General features: G+C 59.3%; 1 protein-coding gene across 1 annotated transcript in view; it reads left to right on the forward strand.

Annotated features, from left to right (window-relative positions):
- Positions 1-16,862, forward strand: part of LOC122547924 (galectin-3-binding protein-like) — a 542,293-nt gene that overhangs the window by 28,166 nt on the left and 497,265 nt on the right. The window lies entirely within an intron of this gene.

Genomic DNA, 16,862 nt, shown 5'->3' on the forward strand with positions numbered 1-16,862 from the left:
CCCAGACACTTACCCCAGACACTGACCCGGACACTGACCTCAGACAATTACCCCAGATACTGTCCCCAGACACTGATCCCAGACACAGACGCAGACACTGACCCCAGACACTGACCCCAGACACGGACTCCAGACACGGACTCCAGACACGGACTCCAGACATTGACCACGGACACTGAACCGGACACTGACCCTGACACTGACCCCAGACACTGACCCCAGACACTGAACCCAGACACTGAACCCAGACACTGACCCAGACACTGACCCCAGACACTGACCCCAGACACTGACCACAGACACTGACACCAGACACTGACCCAAACACTGACCCTGACACTGACCCCAGACACTGACCCCAGACACTGACCCCAGACACTGACCCGGACACTGACCACAGACACTGACACCAGACACTGACCCAGACACTGACCCAGACACTGACCCCAGACACTGTCCACAGACACTGACCCCAAATACAGACCACAGACACTGACCCCAGACACTGACCCCAGACACTGACCCCAGACACTGAGCCCCAGGCACTGACCCGGACACTGACCCAGACACTGACCCAGACACTGACCCGGACACTGACCCGGACACTGACCCGGACACTGACCCCAGACACTGACCCCAGACACTGACCCAGACACTGAACCCAGACACTGACCCGGACGCTGACCCCAGACACTGGCCCCAGACACTGACCCCAGACACTGACCCGGACACTGACCCCAGAGACTGACCCGGACACTGACCCCAGACACTGACCCCAGTCACTGACCTGGACACTGACCCAGACACTGACCCCAGACACTGTCCACAGACACTGACCCCAAATACAGACCACAGACACTGACCCCAGACATTGACCCCAGACACTGACCACTGACACTGAGCCCCAGGCACTGACCCGGACACTGACCCAGACACTGACCCAGACACTGACCCGGACACTGACCCGGACACTGACCCCAGACACTGACCCCAGACACTGACCCCAGACACTGACCCAGACACTTACCCCAGACACTGACCCAGACACTTACCCCAGACACTGACACGGACACTGACCTCAGACAATTACCCCAGATACTGTCCCCAGACACTGATCCCAGACACAGATGCAGACACTGACCCCAGACACTGACCCCAGACACGGACTCCAGACACGGACTCCAGACACGGACTCCAGACATTGACCACGGACACTGAACCGGACACTGACCCTGACACTGACCCCAGACACTGACCCCAGACACTGAACCCAGACACTGAACCCAGACACTGACACCAGACACTGACCACAGACACTGACCCGGACACTGACCCCGGACAATGACCCCAGACACTGACCCCAGACACTGACCCGGACACTGACCCAGACACTGACGCCAGACACTGACCGCAGACACTGACCCCAGGCACTAATCCGGAAACTGACCCAGACACTTACCCAGACACTGACCCAGACACTGACCCTGACACTGACCCCAGACACTGACCCCAGACACTGACCCCAGACATTGATCCGGACACAGACCCGGACACTGACCCTAGACACAGACCTGGACACTGACCCAGACACTGACCCTGAGACTGACTACAGACACTGACCCAGACACTGATCCAAGACACTCACCCGGACACTGACCCCAGACACTGACACTAGATACTGACCCCATACATTGACCCCGGATACTGACCCCGGACACTGACCCAGACAGTGAACCCAGACACAGATGCCGGACAGTGACCCCAGGCACTGACCTGGGACAATGACCCCAGACACTGACCACAGACACTGACTCCGGACATTGACCCCAGACACTGACCCCAGACACTGACCCGGACACTGACCCAGACACTGACCCTGACACTGACCCCAGACACTGACCCCAGACACTGACCCCAGACACTGACCCAGACACTGACCCAGACACTGACCCCAGACACTGAACCCAGACACTGACCCCAGACACTGACCCCAGACACTGAACCCAGACACTGACCCGGACACTGACCCCAGACACTGACCCCAGACACTCACCCAGGCACTGACCCTGACACTGACCCCAGACACTGACCCCAGACACTGACCCCAGACACTGACCCCAGATACTGACCCAGACACTGAACCCAGACACTGACCCGGACACTGACCCCAGACACTGGCCCCAGACACTGACCCCAGACACTGACCCGGACACTGACCCGGACACTGACCCCAGACACTGACCCCAGACACTGACCGGACACTGACCCCAGACACTGACCCCAGACACTGACCCCAGACACTGACCCCAGACACTGACCCAGACACTGACCCCAGACACTGAACCCAGACACTGACCCCAGACACTGACCCCAGACACTGAACCCAGACACTGACCCGGACACTGACCCCAGACACTGACCCCAGACACTCACCCAGGCACTGACCCTGACACTGACTCCAGACATTGACCACGGACACTGACCCCGGACACTGACCCTGACACTTACCCCAGACACTGACCCGGACACTGACCTCAGACAATTACCCCAGATACTGTCCCCAGACACTGATCCCAGACACAGACGCAGACACTGACCCCAGACACTGACCCCAGACACGGACTCCAGACACGGACTCCAGACACGGACTCCAGACATTGACCACGGACACTGAACCGGACACTGACCCTGATACTGACCCCAGACACTGACCCCAGACACTGACCCAGACACATACCCCAGACACTGACCCAGACACTTACCCCAGACACTGACCCGGACACTGACCTCAGACAATTACCCCAGATACTGTCCCCAGACACTGATCCCAGACACAGACGCAGACACTGACCCCAGACACTGACCCCAGACACGGACTCCAGACACGGACTCCAGACACGGACTCCAGACATTGACCACGGACACTGAACCGGACACTGACCCTGACACTGACCCCAGACACTGACCCCAGACACTGAACCCAGACACTGAACCCAGACACTGACCCAGACACTGACCCCAGACACTGACCCCAGACACTGACCCGGACACTGACCACAGACACTGACACCAGACACTGACCCAAACACTGACCCTGACACTGACCCCAGACACTGACCCCAGACACTGACCCCAGACACTGACCCGGACACTGACCACAGACACTGACACCAGACACTGACCCAGACACTGACCCAGACACTGACCCCAGACACTGTCCACAGACACTGACCCAGACACTGACCCGGACACTGACCCCAGACACTGACCTCAAACAATTACCCCAGATACTGACCCCAGACACTGATCCCAGACACAGACGCAGACACTGACCCCAGACACTGACCCCAGACACGGACTCCAGACATTGCCCACGGACACTGAACCGGACACTGACCCAAACACTGACCCTGACACTGACCCCAGAGACAGACCCCAGACACTGAACCCAGACACTGACCACAGACACTGACCACAGACACTGACCCGGACACTGACCACAGACACTGACCACAGACACTGACACCAGACACTGACCCGGACACTGACCCGGACACTGACCCTGACACTGACCCGGACACTGACCCCAGACACTGACCACAGACACTGACCCCAGACACTGACCCCAGACACTGAGCCCCAGGCACTGACCCGGACACTGACCCAGACACTGACCCAGACACTGACCCGGACACTGACCCGGACACTGACCCGGACACTGACCCCAGACACTGACCCCAGACACTGACCCAGACACTGAACCCAGACACTGACCCGGACGCTGACCCCAGACACTGGCCCCAGACACTGACCCCAGACACTGACCCGGACACTGACCCCAGAGACTGACCCGGACACTGACCGCAGACACTGACCCCAGTCACTGACCTGGACACTGACCCGGACACTGACCCGGACACTGACCCCAGACACTGACCCCAGACACTGACCCGAACACTGACCCGGACACTGACCCCAGACACTGACCCGGACACTGACCCCAGACACTGACCCCAGACACTGACCCGGACACTGACCCAGACACTGACCCGGACACTGACCCCAGACACTGACCTCAAACAATTACCCCAGATACTGACCCCAGACACTGATCCCAGACACAGACGCAGACACTGACCCCAGACACTGACCCCAGACACGGACTCCAGACATTGCCCACGGACACTGAACCGGACACTGACCCAAACACTGACCCTGACACTGACCCCAGAGACTGACCCCAGACACTGAACCCAGACACTGACCACAGACACTGACCACAGACACTGACCCGGACACTGACCACAGACACTGACCACAGACACTGACACCAGACACTGACCCGGACACTGACCCCAGACACTGACCCCAGACACTGACCCAGACACTGACCCCTACACTGACCCCAGACACTGAGCCAGACACTTACCCCAGACTCTGACCCCAGACACTGACCCGGACACTGACCCCAGACACTGACCCCAGACACTGACCCAGGCACTGACCCTGACACTGACCCCAGACAATGACACCAGACACTGACCCCAGACACTGACCCCAGACACTGACCCCAGATACTGAACCCGGACACTGGCCCCAGACACTGACCCCAGACACTGACCCGGACACTGACCCGGACACTGACCCCAGACACTGACCCGGACACTGACCTCAGACACTGACCCAGACACTGACCCAGACACTGACCCAGACACTGACCCAGACACTGACCCGGACACTGACCCCAGACACTGACCCCAGACACTGACCCCAGACACTGACCCAGACACTGAACCCAGACACTGACCCGGACGCTGACCCCAGACACTGGCCCCAGACACTGACCCCAGTCACTGACCTGGACACTGACCCGGACACTGACCCGGACACTGACCCCAGACACTGACCCCAGACACTGACCCGGACACTGACCCGGACACTGACCCCAGACACTGACCCGGACACTGACCCCAGACACTGACCCCAGACACTGACCCAGACACTGACCCAGACACTGACCCGGACACTGACCCCAGACACTGACCTCAAACAATTACCCCAGATACTGACCCCAGACACTGATCCCAGACACAGACGCAGACACTGACCCCAGACACTGACCCCAGACACGGACTCCAGACATTGCCCACGGACACTGAACCGGACACTGACCCAAACACTGACCCTGACACTGACCCCAGAGACTGACCCCAGACACTGACCACAGACACTGACCACAGACACTGACCCGGACACTGACCACAGACACTGACCACAGACACTGACACCAGACACTGACCCGGACACTGACCCCAGACACTGACCCCAGACACTGACCCAGACACTGACCCCTACACTGACCCCAGACACTGAGCCAGACACTTACCCCAGACTCTGACCCCAGACACTGACCCGGACACTGACCCCAGACACTGACCCCAGACACTGACCCAGGCACTGACCCTGACACTGACCCCAGACAATGACCCCAGACACTGACCCCAGACACTGACCCCAGACACTGACCCCAGATACTGACCCAGACACTGAACCCAGACACTGACCCAGACACTGAACCCGGAAACTGGCCCCAGACACTGACCCAGACACTGACCCGGACACTGACCCCAGACACTGACCTCAAACAATTACCCCAGATACTGACCCCAGACACTGATCCAAGACACAGACGCAGACACTGAGCCCAGACACTGACCCCAGGCACGGACTCCAGACATTGACCACGGACACTGAACCGGACACTGACCCAAACACTGACCCTGACACTGACCCCAGACACTGACCCCAGACACTGAACCCAGACACTGACCCCAGACACTGACCCCAGACACTGACCCGGACACTGACCACAGACACTGACACCAGACACTGACCCAGACACTGACCCAGACACTGACCCCAGACACTGTCCACAGACACTGACCCCAAATACAGACCACAGACACTGACCCCAGACACTGACCCAGACACTGACCCAGACACTGACCCCAGACACTGACCCCAGACACTGACCCCAGACACTGACCCGGACACTGACCACAGACACTGACACCAGACACTGACCCAAACACTGACCCTGACACTGACCCCAGACACTGACCCCAGACACTGACCACAGACACTGACCCGGACACTGACCACAGACACTGACACCAGACACTGACCCAGACACTGACCCAGACACTGACCCCAGACACTGTCCACAGACACTGACCCCAAATACAGACCACAGACACTGAGCCCAGACACTGACCCCAGACACTGACCACTGACACTGAGCCCCAGGCACTGACCCCAGACACTGACCACAGACACTGACCCGGACACTGACCCCGGACAATGACCCCAGACACTGACCCCAGACACTGACCCGGACACTGACCCAGACACTGACGCCAGACACTGACCCCAGACACTGACCCCAGGCACTAATCCGGAAACTGACCCAGACACTGACCCAGACACTGACCCAGACACTGACCCTGACACTGATCCCAGACACTGACCCCAGACACTGACCCCAGACACTGACCCCAGACATTGATCCGGACACAGACCCGGACACTGACCCCAGACACTGACCCCAGACACTGACCCGGACACTGACCCAGACACTGACCCGGACACTGACCCCAGACACTGACCTCAAACAATTACCCCAGATACTGACCCCAGACACTGATCCCAGACACAGACGCAGACACTGACCCCAGATACTGACCCCAGACACGGACTCCAGACATTGCCCACGGACACTGAACCGGACACTGACCCAAACACTGACCCTGACACTGACCCCAGAGACTGACCCCAGACACTGAACCCAGACACTGACCACAGACACTGACCACAGACACTGACCCGGACACTGACCACAGACACTGACCACAGACACTGACACCAGACACTGACCCGGACACTGACCCCAGACACTGACCCCAGACACTGACCCAGACACTGACCCCTACACTGACCCCAGACACTGAGCCAGACACTTACCCCAGACTCTGACCCCAGACACTGACCCGGACACTGACCCCAGACACTGACCCCAGACACTGACCCAGGCACTGACCCTGACACTGACCCCAGACAATGACCCCAGACACTGACCCCAGACACTGACCCCAGACACGGACCCCAGATACTGAACCCGGACACTGGCCCCAGACACTGACCCCAGACACTGACCCGGACACTGACCCGGACACTGACCCCAGACACTGACCCGGACACTGACCCCAGACACTGACCCAGACACTGACCCAGACACTGACCCAGACACTGACCCAGACACTGACCCGGACACTGACCCCAGACACTGACTCCAGACACTGACCCCAGACACTGACCCAGACACTGAACCCAGACACTGACCCGGACGCTGACCCCAGACACTGGCCCCAGACACTGACCCCAGTCACTGACCTGGTCACTGACCCGGACACTGACCCGGACACTGACCCCAGACACTGACCCGGACACTGACCCGGACACTGACCCCAGACACTGACCCGGACACTGACCCCAGACACTGACCCCAGACACTGACCCAGACACTGACCCAGACACTGACCCGGACACTGACCCCAGACACTGACCTCAAACAATTACCCCAGATACTGACCCCAGACACTGATCCCAGACACAGACGCAGACACTGACCCCAGACACTGACCCCAGACACGGACTCCAGACATTGCCCACGGACACTGAACCGGACACTGACCCAAACACTGACCCTGACACTGACCCCAGAGACTGACCCCAGACACTGAACCCAGACACTGACCACAGACACTGACCACAGACACTGACCCGGACACTGACCACAGACACTGACCACAGACACTGACACCAGACACTGACCCGGACACTGACCCCAGACACTGACCCCAGACACTGACCCAGACACTGACCCCTACACTGACCCCAGACACTGAGCCAGACACTTACCCCAGACTCTGACCCCAGACACTGACCCGGACACTGACCCCAGACACTGACCCCAGACACTGACCCAGGCACTGACCCTGACACTGACCCCAGACAATGACCCCAGACACTGACCCCAGACACTGACCCCAGACACTGACCCCAGATACTGACCCAGACACTGAACCCAGACACTGGCCCCAGACACTGACCCAGACACTGACCCGGACACTGACCCCAGACACTGACCTCAAACAATTACCCCAGATACTGACCCCAGACACTGATCCAAGACACAGACGCAGACACTGACCCCAGACACTGACCCCAGGCACGGACTCCAGACATTGACCACGGACACTGAACCGGACACTGACCCAAACACTGACCCTGACCCCAGACACTGACCCCAGACACTGAACCCAGACACTGGCCCCAGACACTGACCCAGACACTGACCCAGACACTGACCCCAGACACTGACCTCAAACAATTACCCCAGATACTGACCCCAGACACTGATCCCAGACACAGACGCAGACACTGACCCCAGACACTGACCCCAGACACGGACTCCAGACATTGCCCACGGACACTGAACCGGACACTGACCCAAACACTGACCCTGACACTGACCCCAGAGACTGACCCCAGACACTGAACCCAGACACTGACCACAGACACTGACCACAGACACTGACCCGGACACTGACCACAGACACTGACCACAGACACTGACACCAGACACTGACCCGGACACTGACCCCAGACACTGACCCCAGACACTGACCCAGACACTGACCCCTACACTGACCCCAGACACTGAGCCAGACACTTACCCCAGACTCTGACCCCAGACACTGACCCGGACACTGACCCCAGACACTGACTCCAGACACTGACCCAGGCACTGACCCTGACACTGACCCCAGACAATGACCCCAGACACTGACCCCAGACACTGACCCCAGACACTGACCCCAGATACTGACCCAGACACTGAACCCAGACACTGGCCCCAGACACTGACCCAGACACTGACCCGGACACTGACCCCAGACACTGACCTCAAACAATTACCCCAGATACTGACCCCAGACACTGATCCAAGACACAGACGCAGACACTGACCCCAGACACTGACCCCAGGCACGGACTCCAGACATTGACCACGGACACTGAACCGGACACTGACCCAAACACTGACCCTGACACTGACCCCAGACACTGACCCCAGACACTGAACCCAGACACTGACCCCAGACACTGACCCCAGACACTGACCCGGACACTGACCACAGACACTGGCACCAGACACTGACCCAGACACTGACCCAGACACTGACCCCAGACACTGTCCACAGACACTGACCCCAAATACAGACCACAGACACTGACCCCAGACACTGACCCAGACACTGACCCAGACACTGACCCCAGACACTGACCCCAGACACTGACCCCAGACACTGGCCCGGACACTGACCACAGACACTGACCCAAACACTGACCCTGACACTGACCCCAGACACTGACCCCAGACACTGACCACAGACACTGACCCGGACACTGACCACAGACACTGACACCAGACACTGACCCAGACACTGACCCCAGACACTGTCCACAGACACTGACCCCAAATATTGACCACAGACACTGACCCCAAATATTGACCACAGATACTGACCCCAGACACTGACCCGGACACTGACCACAGACACTGGCACCAGACACTGACCCTGACACTGACCCCAGACACTGACCCCAGACACTGACCCCAGACACTGACCCCAGACACTGACCACTGACACTGAGCCCCAGGCACTGACCCGGACACTGACCCAGACACTGACCCAGACACTGACCCGGACACTGACCCGGACACTGACCACAGACACTGACCCCAGACACTGACCCCAGACACTGACCCAGACACTTACCCCAGACACTGACCCAGACACTTACCCCAGACACTGACCCGGACACTGACCTCAGACAATTACCCCAGATACTGTCCCCAGACACTGATCCCAGACACAGACGCAGACACTGACCCCAGACACTGACCCCAGACACGGACTCCAGACACGGACTCCAGACACGGACTCCAGACATTGACCACGGACACTGAACCGGACACTGACCCTGACACTGACCCCAGACACTGACCCCAGACACTGAACCCAGACACTGAACCCAGACTCTGACACCAGACACTGACCACAGACACTGACCCGGACACTGACCCCGGACAATGACCCCAGACACTGACCCCAGACACTGACCCGGACACTGACCCAGACACTGACGCCAGACACTGACCCCAGACACTGACCCCAGGCACTAATCCGGACACTGACCCAGACACTGACCCAGACACTGACCCAGACACTGACCCTGACACTGACCCCAGACACTGACCCCAGACACTGACCCCAGACATTGATCCGGACACAGACCCGGACACTGACCCTAGACACAGACCTGGACACTGACCCAGACACTGACCCTGAGACTGACTACAGACACTGACCCAGACACTGATCCAAGACACTCACCCGGACACTGACCCCAGACACTGACACTAGATACTGACCCCATACATTGACCCCGGATACTGACCCCGGACACTGACCCAGACAGTGAACCCAGACACAGATGCCGGACAGTGACCCCAGGCACTGACCCGGGACATTGACCCCAGACACTGACCCCAGACACTGACTCCGGACATTGACCCCAGACACTGACCCAGACACTGACCCGGACACTGACCCAGACACTGACCCAGACACTGACCCAGACACTGACACTGACACTGACCCCAGACACTGACCCCAGACACTGACCCCAGACACTGACCCAGACACTGACCCCAGACACTGAACCCAGACACTGACCCCAGACACTGACCCCAGACACTGAACCCAGACACTGACCCGGACACTGACCCCAGATACTGACCCCAGACACTCACCCAGGCACTGACCCTGACACTGACCCCAGACACTGACCCCAGACACTGACCCCAGACACTGACCCCAGATAATGACCCAGACACTGAACCCAGACACTGACCCGGACACTGACCCCTGACACTGGCCCCAGACACTGACCCCAGACACTGACCCGGACACTGACCCGGACACAGACCCCAGACACTGACCCCAGACACTGACCCGGACACTGACCCCAGACACTGACCCCAGACACTGACCTCAGACAATTACCCCAGATACTGACCACAGACAATGATCCCAGACACAGACGCAGACACTGACCCCAGACACGGACTCCAGACATTGACCACGGACACTGACCCCGGACACTGACCCTGACACTGACCCTGACACTGACCGCAGACACTGACCCCAGACTCTGAACTCAGACACTGACCCTGACACTGACCCCTACACTGACCCCAGACACTGAGCCAGACACTTACCCAAGACTCTGACCCCAGACTCTGACCCCAGACACTGATCCCAGACACTGAACCCAGACACTGACCCGGACACTGACCCCAGACACTGACCCCAGACACTGACCCAGGCACTGACCCTGACACTGACCCCAGACACTGACCCCAGACACTGACCCCAGATACTGACCCAGACACTGAACCCAGACACTGACCCAGACACTGAACCCGGACACTGGCCCCAGACACTGACCCCAGACACTGACCCGGACACTGACCCGGACACTGACCCCAGACACTGACCCGGGCACTGACCCCAGACACTGACCCCAGACACTGACCCAGACACTGACCCGGACACTGACCCCAGACACTGACCTCAAACAATTACCCCAGATACTGACCCCAGACACTGATCCCAGACACAGACGCAGACACTGACCCCAGACACTGACCCCAGGCACGGACTCCAGACATTGACCACGGACACTGAACCGGACACTGACCCAAACACTGACCCTGACACTGACCTGAGACACTGACCCCAGACACTGAACCCAGACACTGACCCCAGACACTGACCCCAGACACTGACCCAGACACTGACCACAGACACTGACACCAGACACTGACCCAGACACTGTCCCAGACACTGACTCCAGACACTGTCCACAGACACTGACCCCAAATACAGACCACAGACACTGACCCAGACACTGACCCAGACACTGACCCAGACACTGACCCCAGACACTGACCCCAGACACTGACCCCGGACACTGACCACAGACACTGACACCAGACACTGACCCAAACACTGACCCTGACACTGACCCCAGACACTGACCCCAGACACTGACCCCAGACACTGACCCGGACACTGATCCAGACACTGTCCACAGACACTGACCCCAAATACAGACCACAGCCACTGACCCCAGACACTGACCCCAGACACTGACCCCAGACACTGAGCCCCAGGCACTGACCCGGACACTGACCCAGACACTGACCCAGACACTGACCCAGACACTGACCCGGACACTGACCCGGACACTGACCCCAGACACTGACCCCAGACACTGACCCCAGACACTGACCCAGACACTGAACCCAGACACTGACCCGGACGCTGACCCCAGACACTGACCCCGGACACTGACCACAGACACTGACACCAGACACTGACCCAAACACTGACCCTGACACTGACCCCAGACACTGACCCCAGACACTGACCCCAGACACTGACCCGGACACTGATCACAGACACTGACACCAGACACTGACCCAGACACTGACCCAGACACTGACCCCAGACACTGTCCACAGACACTGACCCCAAATACAGACCACAGACACTGACCCCAGACACTGACCCCAGACACTGACCCCAGACACTGAGCCCCAGGCACTGACCCGGACACTGACCCAGACACTGACCCAGACACTGACCCGGACACTGACCCGGACACTGACCCGGACACTGACCCCAGACACTGACCCCAGACACTGACCCCAGACACTGACCCAGACACTGAACCCAGACACTGACCCGGACGCTGACCCCAGACACTGGCCCCAGACACTGACCCCAGACACTGACCCGGACACTGACCCCAGAGACTGACCCGGACACTGACCCCAGACACTGACCCCAGTCACTGACCTGGACACTGACCCGGACACTGACCCGGACACTGACCCCAGACACTGACCCCAGACACTGACCCGGACACTGACCCGGACACTGACCCCAGACACTGACCCGGACACTGACCCCAGACACTGACCCCAGACACTGACCCAGACACTGACCCGGACACTGACCCCAGACACTGACCTCAAACAATTACCCCAGATACTGACCCCAGACACTGATCCCAGACACAGACGCAGACACTGACCCCAGACACTGACCCCAGACACGGACTCCAGACATTGCCCACGGACACTGAACCGGACACTGACCCAAACACTGACCCTGACACTGACCCCAGACACTGACCCCAGACACTGACCCCAGACACTGAACCCAGACACTGACCCCAGACACTGACCACAGACACTGACCCGGACACTGACCACAGACACTGACCACAGACACTGACACCAGACACTGACCCGGACACTGACCCCAGACACTGACCCCAGACACTGACCCAGACATTGACCCAGACACTGACCCAGACACTGACCCTGACACTGACCCCTACACTGACCCCAGACACTGAGCCAGACACTTACCCCAGACTCTGACCCCAGACACTGACCCGGACACTGACCCCAGACACTGACCCCAGACACTGACCCAGGCACTGACCCTGACACTGACCCCAGACACTGACCCTGACACTGACCCCAGACACTGACCCCAGATACTGACCCAGACACTGAACCCAGACACTGACCCGGACACTGATCCGGACACTGACCCCAGACACTGACCCGGACACTGACCCCAGACACTGACCTCAAACAATTACCCCAGATACTGACCCCAGACACTGATCCCAGACACAGACGCAGACACTGACCCCAGACACTGACCCAGACACTGACCCGGACACTGACCCGGACACTGACCCCAGACACTGACCTCAAACAATTACCCCAGATACTGACCCCAGACACTGATCCCAGACACAGACGCAGACACTGACCCCAGACACTGACCCAGACACTGACCCCAGACACTGACCCCAAATACAGACCACAGGCACTGACCCCAGACACTGACCCCAGACACTGACACCAGACACTGAGCCCCAGGCACTGACCCGGACACTGACCCAGACACTGACCCAGAGACTGACCCAGACACTGACCCGGACCCTGACCCTGACACTGACCCCAGACACTGACCCCAGACACTGACCCCAGACACTGACCCAGACACTGAACCCAGACACTGACCCGGACGCTGACCCCAGACACTGGCCCCAGACACTGACCCCAGACACTGACCCGGACACTGACCCCAGAGACTGACCCGGACACTGACCCCAGACACTGACCCCAATCACTGACCTGGACACTGACCCGGACACTGACCCGGACACTGACCCCAGACACTGACCCCAGACACTGACCCGGACACTGACCCGGACACTGACCCCAGACACTGACCCGGACACTGACCCCAGACACTGACCCCAGACACTGACCCGGACACTGACAAAGACACTGACCCGGACACTGACCCCAGACACTGACCTCAAACAATTACCCCAGATACTGACCCCAGACACTGATCCCAGACACAGACGCAGACACTGACCCCAGACACTGACCCCAGACACGGACTCCAGACATTGCCCACGGACACTGAACCGGACACTGACCCAAACACTGACCCTGACACTGACCCCAGACACTGACCCCAGACACTGAACCCAGACACTGACCACAGACACTGACCACAGACACTGACCCGGACACTGACCACAGACACTGACCACAGACACTGACACCAGACACTGACCCGGACACTGACCCCAGACACTGACCCAGACACTGACCCCTACACTGACCCCAGACACTGAGCCAGACACTTACCCCAGACTCTGACCCCAGACACTGACCCGGACACTGACCCCAGACACTGACCCCAGACACTGACCCAGGCACTGACCCTGACACTGACCCCAGACAATGACCCCAGACACTGACCCAGACACTGACCCCAGACACTGACCCCAGACACTGACCCCGGACACTGACCACAGACACTGACACCAGACACTGACCCAAACACTGACCCTGACACTGACCCCAGACACTGACCCCAGACACTGACCCCAGACACTGACCCGGACACTGATCACAGACACTGACACCAGACACTGACCCAGACACTGACCCAGACACTGACCCCAGACACTGTCCACAGACACTGACCCCAAATACAGACCACAGACACTGACCCCAGACACTGACCCCAGACACTGACCCCAGACACTGAGCCCCAGGCACTGACCCGGACACTGACCCAGACACTGACCCAGACACTGACCCGGACACTGACCCGGACACTGACCCGGACACTGACCCCAGACACTGACCCCAGACACTGACCCGGACACTGACCCCAGACACTGAACCCAGACACTGACCCCAGACACTGACCCCAGACACTGACCCCAGACACTGACCCGGACACTGACCCCAGAGACTGACCCGGACACTGACCCCAGACACTGACCCCAGTCACTAACCTGGACACTGACCCGGACACTGAGCCGGACACTGACCCCAGACACTGACCCCAGACACTGACCCGGACACTGACCCGGACACTGACCCCAGACACTGACCCGGACACTGACCCCAGACACTGACCCCAGACACTGACCCGGACACTGACCCAGACACTGACCCGGACACTGACCCCAGACACTGACCTCAAACAATTACCCCAGATACTGACCCCAGACACTGATCCCAGACACAGACGCAGACACTGACCCCAGACACTGACCCCAGACACGGACTCCAGACATTGCCCACGGACACTGAACCGGACACTGACCCAAACACTGACCCTGACACTGACCCCAGACACTGACCCCAGACACTGAACCCAGACACTGACCACAGACACTGACCACAGACACTGACCCGGACACTGACCACAGACACTGACCACAGACACTGACACCAGACACTGACCCGGACACTGACCCCAGACACTGACCCAGACACTGACCCCTACACTGACCCCAGACACTGAGCCAGACACTTACCCCAGACTCTGACCCCAGACACTGACCCGGACACTGACCCCAGACACTGACCCCAGACACTGACCCAGGCACTGACCTTGACACTGACCCCAGACAATGACCCCAGACACTGACCCAGACACTGACCCCAGACACTGACCCCAGACACTGACCCCGGACACTGACCACAGACACTGACACCAGACACTGACCCAAACACTGACCCTGACACTGACCCCAGACACTGACCCCAGACACTGACCCCAGACACTGACCCGGACACTGATCACAGACACTGACACCAGACACTGACCCAGACACTGACCCAGACACTGACCCCAGACACTGTCCACAGACACTGACCCCAAATACAGACCACAGACACTGACCCCAGACACTGACCCCAGACACTGAGCCCCAGGCACTGACCCGGACACTGACCCAGACACTGACCCAGACACTGACCCGGACACTGACCCGGACACTGACCCCAGACACTGACCCCAGACACTGACCCCAGAGACTGACCCAGACACTGAACCCAGACACTGACCCCAGACACTGGCCCCAGACACTGACCCCAGACACTGACCCGGACACTGACCCCAGAGACTGACCCGGACACTGACCCCAGACACTGACCCCAGTCACTGACCTGGACACTGACCCGGACACTGACCCGGACACTGACCCCAGACACTGACCCCAGACACTGACCCGGACACTGACCCGGACACTGACCCCAGACACTGACCCGG

This window comes from Chiloscyllium plagiosum, unplaced genomic scaffold, assembly GCF_037043375.1.
Source record: "Chiloscyllium plagiosum isolate Xiang-an unplaced genomic scaffold, Cpla_swu_hap1 HiC_scaffold_1, whole genome shotgun sequence".
In the NCBI taxonomy this organism is placed as follows: Eukaryota; Metazoa; Chordata; class Chondrichthyes; order Orectolobiformes; family Hemiscylliidae; genus Chiloscyllium; species Chiloscyllium plagiosum.